This window comes from Chelonoidis abingdonii, chromosome 3, assembly GCF_003597395.2.
Source record: "Chelonoidis abingdonii isolate Lonesome George chromosome 3, CheloAbing_2.0, whole genome shotgun sequence".
Taxonomy (NCBI): Eukaryota; Metazoa; Chordata; order Testudines; family Testudinidae; genus Chelonoidis; species Chelonoidis abingdonii.
The window spans coordinates 26,261,746-26,272,070 of NC_133771.1; positions in this window are offsets into that span (position 1 = coordinate 26,261,746).

Here is a 10,325-nt window from a genome sequence, read left to right on the forward strand (position 1 = left end):
CTGGATGGAGAGCTGAATAAATGTCATATAAATTCTCAATGTGTGAGACAGTTCATAGCTTCTGCTTTAGCCTCTTCGGAGAAAGCCAATTCCCCAAAGTGAAAACCACTGACATTTCACAGGAGCACTTGATTTATTTCGCTTTTGTTTCTTAAACAATATCTGTTAACGTCCAAGTTATTCTCTGCTTCCTATGAAGCTCCCTGAAATAGTAGATTGTAATTTGTGGTAATTAAACTAGTGTGAAATTTGCATTGTCAGGAAATGCATGGCTCTTTTTTGGCCAGCCGCTGGTCTATTTATAGCAGGGGTCGGCAACCTTTCAGAAGTGGTATGCCGAGTTTTCATTTATTCACTCTAATTTAAGGTTTCCCGTGCCAATAATACATTTTAACCTTTTTAGAAGGTCTTGTTCTATGTCTATACTATATAACTAAACTATTGTTGTATGTAAAGTAAATAAGGTTTCAGAATGTTTAAGTTGTTTTATTAAAAATTAAATTAAAATGCAGAGCCCCCTGGACTGGTGGCCAGGATCTGGGCAGTGTGAGTACCACTGAAAATCAGCTAGCGTGCCGCCTTCAGCATCTGTGCCATAGGTTGCCTAACCCTGATTTATAGAAATACACTGTACCATTTTCTTGAGAGGCAGTGACATCAAGAAACAGATACTGAGAGAGAGCCAATTTGCTTGACCAAAACATCCATTATCTTTATCACCAGAGGAAGCTGAAAAATAATCAATTAGAACACTTCACTTGGGAATAACTAATTGAATTATTAAATATACAGTCACCATGAAGTCACTGTGGTAGGCTAAATATTAAGACTGCTAAAGACATGAAATGTTATCAATAATTTACTAATTTACACAAACTGGAAACCAGAACCTCATTTAGTCTATTAGCTCTCATGACTAGTCAAGGTTTCCAGTTTCGTCAGTTTTAAAGAACTAGTGTAACTTTCTCCAATATCATATTAATAAGGTACTGCATCCAGAGGCATGGTCAGCTAATTAGCTCAGAGCAGACAGGTAAATGGATTTACTTCTACTTATCTCACTTATCAATTTGGCCCATGCTGTTACTAAATTGGTCAAGTCCTAGCTCAGAAATCAGTCCTCCACTCCTTCCTCAATCCAAGTAGCAATTACTTCAGTCATCCATTGACTTCAGTGGTGCTTTCTATCTTACATAGTTATATAGTCCCCCTTGCTTCAGTATGTGAGGATCTTACAATATTTAATGTATTTGTCCTAAAATACCACTTCTGGGCAGGGCAATGCTATTATCTCCATTTTACAGATGCAGAATGGAGGCACTGAGAGGCTAAGTGACTTGCTCAGTATCACACAGAAGGCCTGTGGCAGCGCAGGGAGTTGAATGCAGGCTAGGTTAACGTCCTAGCTGCTGGACCATCCTTCCTTTCTAAGTGCATCCACAGTATTACATAGATTGTGATAGACTTCAATGAGTAAGGACCTCAGCATTTGTCCTATTATGATGTCAGAGAAAACAAGTAGCCAGACAGATGCACTGACTATATGTGGAAATACTGGATCGGACTTTGCTTAGTGTACAAGAGAGGGAGATGGCAGTAAAGCTTGAGAGGGGCCTTCAAGCTTTGGAACAACCCCCTGTCCTTTGCCCAGATAGCCCATGTATGGTAACTAGAACTGTTTGTAACATTTTTGACAAAATGAAATTCTGTTGAAATATAGTGTTTTGTTGAAGCCCAAATATTTTGCAGAGGAGTCCTGGTTTTCACTAAGCTTTTGTCAGAAAGGTTTTTTTGTTTTTTTTTTAAATTTTATTTAGAGCTTTTTCTGGTCATATCTGACCAGAGAGACAGAGAACCTTGAGTTCTTTTATTTGAAAATGGATATCTTGACACAATTCTGTTTCACAAAAACATTCAGAAGATTTTGTTCAAATGCAGGGCAAAAGCAAGTTTTGAACCCTCTCTAACGCTGCTGCAAAACAGAACTGTTGTCCTCTGGACAGCTCTAATATTGATCTTTGGGGCACGATGCAGGATGCATTGATTTGCTGAGGTGAATACAGAGGTAAGGGTTTGAGGGAGGTTAGTACATCAGGGTGAGGAGTTTTGCAGGCTGTTACAAGGTTAGCTGCTAATTATAATTTTGTGTGCCTGACTGTGGAATGAGGTGCTTAACTTTAGTCAGACAAGTTTGATTAAGTCATTGTTGCCAGCTATGCTGCTGTAGTGTCAACACTTACTATAATCACGGAAGTTTTTTTGCTTTTTATCGCTGTGGTAAACACCACCCCTCAAGAGGCGATAACTAGGTTGATAAAAAGATTCTTCATTTGTCCCAGATCCATCTATGGGGAGCCATGGTTCATCATCATCATCATCATGATCATCATCGTGTTCCTATTACGCCTCTGGCATTTAGGGCAGTAACAAAGCTACTCCACTCCTGTCTGTTTCTGGCAAGTTTTTCAATGGTTCCCAGTTGCGCCCCAGGTTTTTCAGCTTGGCTTCCACAGCTCTTTGCCATATTGTTTATGAGCAGCCTTATTGTCACTTGCTTTCAGGCATCCATCTTACTGCCCATCCAGTGATGGAATCAGTTTCCATCCTAAGCACATGGCCAATCCATCTCCAGCACCTCCTGGTAATGATGGTGCTCATATCTTCTTGGCTGCACTGTGTCAATAGATCATGGTTTGAGAGTATTCTGGGCCAAAAGATATGGAGGATTTTTCTGAGGCAGATTGTATGAAATGAAGATAGTTTGGACATGTCATAGTTTCTCATTGTCCAGCATTCTGCACTATAAAGTAATGTTGAAAGTACCCAGCTCTGACAAATCTTGAGTTTGTTTTTGGTGTTATACTTTGATGATTTCCAGTCTGTATTTACGCTCCTGAAGGCATTCCTGGCTTTGTTGATTTCATTCTGGATGTTCTGGCTTGTTCCACCGTCCTGGCTGATGGTGCTGCCCAAGTATGTGAATGTTTCTACGTTGGTGAGAACATAATCCTCTCTCCATACTGGTGATGGTGAGACAATATTAGAGGTCATGATATACGCCTTATTGTGGCTGATTTTCAGTCCAATTCGGTGGCTGAATGCACTGAGTAGAGTTGTTTTTTCTTATATATGGTGTTGGGTATGTGATAGGAGAGCAAGATCATCTGTGAGGTCCAGGTCTTCAAGGAATGAGAAGAGTGTCCATTTAATGCCTCTTGGCATGTCTTCTGTTGTACGCTGCATTATCCAGTCAGTGGCAATGTTGAAGAGGATCCCTGACATACTCCTGTTTTTACTTCAAAACTGAGCTCACTGTAATCAACGCTACTTGTAAAGTTGAAATAAAAGCTTTTGATGAGGTTGATTATACGGAGAGGGATTCTGTATACCTGAAGAATGTGCCCTAGGCTGGTCCAGTGAATGATATCAAAAGCCTTCTCAAAGTCTATGAAGTGTGACAAAGCTCTGACCTTGTCTCCATGGGTCCCATGCTTCCTGGCAGATTTTGCTAGCCTCCGAGGCTCATTGTGACCCTCCACATAGCCCTTCTCTCTCTTGAGGAAAGGGTCACAGCCTACTGAGCCATTTTCATCATAAGCCAGCAAGAGAGGTGAGGAGAAGCAACCCTCCCTTGCACAGTCTCTGTTGTCTACCAGTCTCAGTGATTGATCAGGGGAAGGGAGAGAAGGGAAAAAGGTGGGAGCCCGGGCCCGCCCTCTACTCCAGGCTTCAGCCCAAGGACCCTAATAGTATCAGCTATGGTAGCTGACTTTTTGAAAACAGGATGTATACACTTCCCTGGGCCACTTCCCCACAGCAGCCCCCACTTCCTCAATATCTCCTTCACCATTACCTCAGGGCCTCCTTACTTGTACCTAATATGGTTTGCACTGCTCAGTTTCTCCAACAGCACGGCTTCCTTCTACAGCCCCCGAAACTCATGCCCATCTGACTAGCTGGGAGGCTTTTAACTAATTTCAGCCAGCCCCTAATTGGCTTCAGGTGTCCCAATCAACCTAGTTGTCTTCCCTGCCTTCTGGAAAGATCTTAATTGGCCTGAGGTGTCTTAATTGACCTGGAGCTGCTACCATTTACTTATCCTAGTAACAGGGATTTGTTTAGCCTGTGGCTAATGTATCTGTCTCCTACTACTTTACTATAGCCATCTGGCCTTACCCCATCACGGAAGTTTATGTAGAGTTGTCGTTGCCATTCTAAGCATTGTTCTATTATGTTTTGTAGAGCGAAGATCCATGCCCTTTCCAAAAACAGGTTTGCTCTTTTCTGAGAGTGCTATTGACTGCCTCTGATGTATGCTGGACTCTGATCTTACACAATACTTTGCTTGGCACAGATAAAAGTGTGATACCACGCCAGTTATTACAATCACTGAGAGTTCCTTTCTTTGGTATTTTCACTATAACCCTATTGGTTCACTCATCTGGTACTTTTCCCCTTTCTCAGGGCTGGTCTACACTAGAGGGGTATCGATCTAAGATACGCAACTTCAGCTACGTGAATAGTATAGCTGAAGTCAAAGTATCTTAGATCGATTTACCTCGGGTCCTCACGGCGCGGGATTGACATCTGCAGCTCCCCATGTCGACTCTGCTACCGGTGCTCGCTCCGGTGGAGTCCTGGAGTCGATGAGAGCAGTTTGGGGATCGATACATCGCATCTAGATGAGATGCGATATATCGATCCTCGAAAAATCGATCGTTACCCGCCGATACGGCGGGTAGTCTGGACATACCCTCAGACTGATGTAAACAGCGAGGCCAGAATAGATGCTGCTAACTTAGGATTTATCTTGAACGATTCTGCATTCAAGTTATCTTTGCCAGGAGCTTTCCCATTTTTTTAAAGATTTGATGGTTTGAATGATCTCTTCCTTAGTTGGGGGTGTCTGTGGGGGCCAGGGTTAAGTTGACCTAACTATAATGCACAAGCTGTGAATTTTTTCACAGCCCTGAGGAATGTAGCTAGTTCTACCTATGTTTAGGTGTAGACCAAGCCTGGGGTGTGATTTGAAGGAGAGGGAGGAATCAGAAGAAAGAGACTGTTTCATGTATAGGGTTATTCTGAAAAAAGGCAAAGCAAGGGAATTTGCTAAATCCTTAAAAATCTGGATGCTAATCCAAATTTCTAGGATCTGTGAAACTGATATTTTCAATAGATCTATAATATATCAGGAATGGGAGATAGTCTGAGAGCAGCCTTTCTTCCTCCAGGCCAGGATTTATTATTAATCATATTTATATGCATTATAAAATCACTTCGAGGCCCCAACGAAGATCAGAGTCCCACTGTGGCAGGTACTGTACAAATACTCAGTAAGAATCAGTCCCTGCTGCAAAGAGCTTAAAGCGTAACTGGTCAAGACAAACACTGGGTAGGGAAACAGAAGCACAGAGAGTGAAGTGACTTGCCCAAGCTCAAACAATAGACTAGTGTCAGAGCCAGGAATAAAACCAAGTTCTGCTGACTCCCAGTCCAGTGCCCTATTTACTAAGGGCCTGGGTAGGAATGTGCAAAAGTGAAAAAATAACTTTGAAAAGAGTTGTCAAATATTTTCAAACCTCAAAACCATTATTTTCTAATTGGGATTTGGCTCACATTTTAGATGAAGGATTGAATTGCTTTCCATTTTACCCAAACTGGGTTCCTTATCCTTAATTAGTCTTGAATTGCCCAACGAAAGAATATCACCATAGTTATACTTTTTAACCATTATTTTTGCCTGCTTGTGAGTTAGATCATATGTTTCCCATGTAAATTATTTATTTCTGAAACTCATTACTATCTGCATAGCTTTTGACTACACAAATAAGCATATGCCTTGACTCAATCATTCTATTTATAGTATCAATCTACCTATACAGCCAAGATTTGAAAAGTGACTAATGATTTTGGGCGTCTCCATTATGGAATATTCAACTTTAGATGTCTTAAAAGGCCTGATTTTCAGAAAGTGCAGAACACATGACCTCTTAAAATCAGGCTCCTTTAAATAAACTCTAGTTAGGTGTCCAAGAATTGAGGTATCTAGAATCACTTATCATTTTTGAAGATATTGCACACATAAATACAAATACACATGTACAAATTCCCCTTTGGGGATGCACATTAGGGCTGGTCAAAAGTTTCCTACTGATGCTGTTTACCAAAGAAAATTGTTTTTGACTAGATGAAAATGTTGACCAAACTGGAATATATCTTCCATGTTGTACCACAGCAGCTCATGAAGAGCAAAGACAGTAGTGCATTGTGGGAAAGGTATTCTGACTCAAGTATCAGAGGGGTAGCCATGTTAGTCTAGATCTGTAAAAGCAGAAAAGAATCCTGAGGCACCTTTATAGACTAACAGACGTTTTGGAGCATGAGCTTTCATGGGTGAATACCCGCTTCGTGGGATGCATGTAGTGGAAATTTCCAGGGGCAGGTATATATATGCAAGCAAGAAGCAAGCTAGAGATAATGAGGTTAGTTCAATCAGAGAGGATGAGGCCCTGTTCTAGCAGTTGAGATGTGAAAACCAAGGGAGGAGAAACTGGTTTTGTAGTTGGCAAGCCATTCACAATCTTTGTTTAATCCTGAGCTGATGGTATCAAATTTGCAGATGAATGAAGTCAGAGTTTCTCTTTAAGTCTGGCTGAAGTTTTTTTGTAAGGATGGCACCTTAAGATCTGCTATTGTGTGGCCAGGGAGGTTGAAGTGTTCTCCTACAGGTTATTGTTATTGCCATTCTGATATCTGATTTGTGTCATTTATCCTTTTCCGTAGAGACTGACCATTTGGCAATGTAATAGCAGAAGGGGCATTGCCTGTCGCTTGGTGTAGTGTGGCAGAGATGCACGGGTTTGTTGCATGGATTGGTTCCTGAGCTAGAGTTTTACTATTTGGGTGCGGTTGTGCAGTTACTGGTGAGGATATGCTTCAGTTGTTGGCAGGTTTGTCTGTGGGCGAGGACTGGGCTGCCAGCCAAGGCCTGTCAAAGTGTGGATATTTGTCAGGATGGGTTGTAGATCCTGATGATCTCCACCAAGCATTCTCAAAATTTACAATACCGCCATTAGGAAATAAGGAAACAGATCAACAGAGCCTAGACGTGTACCCAGAAGCCTCCTACTGCAAGACAAAACCCAAGAAAGACACCAACAGGACTCCACTGGCCATCACATACAGTCCTCAGTAAAACCCCTCCAACGCATCATAAGGGATAATAACCATCCTTGGACAATGATCCACACTTTACACAGGCCGTAGGTGGCAGGGCAGTCCTTGCCACAGACAACCTGCCAACCTTGAAGCATATTCTCACAGTAACTTGCACACCACACCATAGTTAACTCTAGCTGAGGAACCAATCATGCAACAAACTCGATGCCATCTCTGCCCACACTACACCAGCGACACATCACAGGACCTAACCAGATCAGCTCACACCATCACCGGTTCATTCACTGCATGTCCACCAATGTAATATACGCCATCATTGCCAGCATGCCCTCATGCTATGTACATTGGCCAACTGACAGTCTTCTACCGGAAAAAAGATAAATGGAACAAATCAGATATCAGGAATGGCAATATACAATACCTGTAGGAGGAACACTTCAACCTCCCTGGCACACAATGCAGACCCTTAAAGTAGCCTCCTGCAGCAAAAAAACTTCAGGACCATACTTCAAGAGAGAAACTACTGAGTTCAGTTCTCATCTGAGCCAATTGACACCATCTCTCAGGATCGAACAAAGACTGTGAATGCTTGCCAACTGACAAAACAGGTTTCTCCTCCTTGGTTTTCACCATCTAACTGCTAGAACTAGGGCCTCTTCCTCCTTGATTGAACTAAATCTCGTTATCTCTAGCTTGTTTTGGCTTGCCATTATATATACCTGCCCCTGGAAATTTCCACTACATGCATCTGACGAAGTGGGTATTCACCCACAGAAGCTCATGCTCCAAAACGTCTGTTAGTCTATAAGGTGCCACAGGATTCTTTGCTGCTTATTCTGACTCAGGAGCCCAGCCTATGGAGAAGAATGGGATAACAAGGCACCCAAACTACCACTGTGATGCTGCACCATGGTTTCTCAATCAAAATATTTTGGTTTTCAATTTTTCACACAAAAGTTCAAATTTTCTGCAGGATTGTTTTTCCCTCTGACCAGCTTTGATGCAAATACTATAGACAATTCACAACACTTTCATCTCCTGAAAACTTTCCCATAGAGACTTCCTCTGTCTTTAAAATTTTCATCAATGAGCTACATCCTTTTGAGTTCCAATAACTGAGATCAGAGTTAAGTGGTGAGAAATATTCAGCATACAGAGAGCCAACAACTGCTTTAAAGCCCTAACAACTGCAAAACAAAGATGCTTTATGTTGGCCTAATCTTGTGAGAATTAGGAACATGTAGGGGCCAACCAAAGAGTTTGAGAATTTTCCAATTCAAGCAGGAAAACTATTTTGGGGGGTAACAAATGGCACTACCGAGCACAATGCAGTTTAGTAATTAAGTTAGAAGGTTTAAGCAAATGACCCAATTACAGCAATGAAAGATGAAGATGGGAATTTAGATTACTGTAAGCTTACTGTAATTCTAGACTGATAACACTTTAATAGGTTATTCTGGCATTATTTTAAAAAAATAATAATCCTTGCTTATTTCAGCTCAGGTTTCATTCTAGGTCTGCCCAGTACTGTATTTGTTGTTAAGATTTGGAAACAGATACATTCATGTACAGTAGAGTTAGAAGAGAGGGTGATTTACAGACATTTTCTTTTTTCAAATCTTTTTAAAAATAAATTTGAGGGCTACCGAGAGGTACTGGATTGACAGATCTGGAAACTTGTTGTCTGTTGTTTATTCAAAGAAAACTACGACATGGTAGACAAGAAACATTGTCCAGTGGTTAGGATGTGAGACATAGGAGTTACACAAGATGTGGGCAACTTGGTGGACATTTTTTCAGGAGGCGTTTCTAGTGGGATTCTGTACAGACTGGTAGTAGCTCTCACTCTATTCAATATTTTCATCAATGATTTGGAAGTAAATATAAAATCATTGCTGATGAAATTTGTGGATGATATCCAAAGACTGGCAGAGTGTCATAGAGTTTAGGGCTAGAAAGGACCACCAGATTGTGTAGTCTGACCTTCTGTTAGCACAGGCCATCAACACCAACCAGCATCTGCACAGTAAATACAACAGCCAAAATTAGATCACAGTATTGCGGGGCACAGGAGACTAGACCATTATGTGCCACAGGTAGAGAATAGGAGGGCCTGAGGAACAACAGTAGTAAAAGACCTCGCAATGGCAGAAATGATTAAGTGACATATATCCAGATAATCCTGGCAAGTGACCAACACCTACATGCTGCAGAGGAAGGCAAAAAATCTCCAAGGTCACTTTCTGCCCCCACATAGGGTGATGAGTTAAACCCTGAACACATGAGCAAGAGCCAACCAACCAAACACCTGAGAAACAGAATGCTCAGAACCACCTTAGAGTCTTGGGCCCAACCTGCCCAATGTCCCATCTCCAGCTGTTGTCATCTCTGATGCTTCAGTGGAAGGAGATTTAAAAAAACAAACAAACAAACAAAAAAACTTCTCCCACAATACACTGGGTAGAAAAATTTCCTTCTTGATCTCTGCTGGTAGCAATCTGAAACCCAGAAGCATGATTTTTATGAACATAAGACAAATTGGAAGTGAGGCCCAAGGCTCTTGAGTGGTTAATCATGAGGACAGAGCAGTCATACAGAGCAATCTGCATCACTTGATAAGCTGGGCCTGTTCAAACACAATGCATTTTAATACAGCCAAATTCAAAGTCAGACCCATTTAGGAACAAGGAAAGCTGATCATACCTATAGAATAGAGGATTGTATCCTCAAAAGCAGATAGTATCACTTAAAATAAAGTAGGGGTCATAATGCACAAGCTCCCAATGCAATGCGATTGAAAAAAGGGCTGAAGTGATGCTTGGGAGTCTACACAGGGGAAGAGTGAGTAGGAGTAGCAATCTTACTTCTGTTTATGGCATTAGTGAGACTGACACTGGAATATTGTGTACAGGTCTATCATAGCTTCCCTACTCAGATTTGAACCTTAGCGTTCATAACCTGAGAAGCTAGCATAAACTCTTCTAAGCTTAATTACCAGCTTAGATCTGATCTCGCTGCCACCAGCCAAGAATTTCCAGTGTCTTGGCTCACTCTGGTCTCCCCAAAACCTTCCCTGGGGGACCCCAAGACTCAGAGGCTCTGAGTCTTACCACAAAGGGAAATAAACCATTCCCCCCCCCCCACTC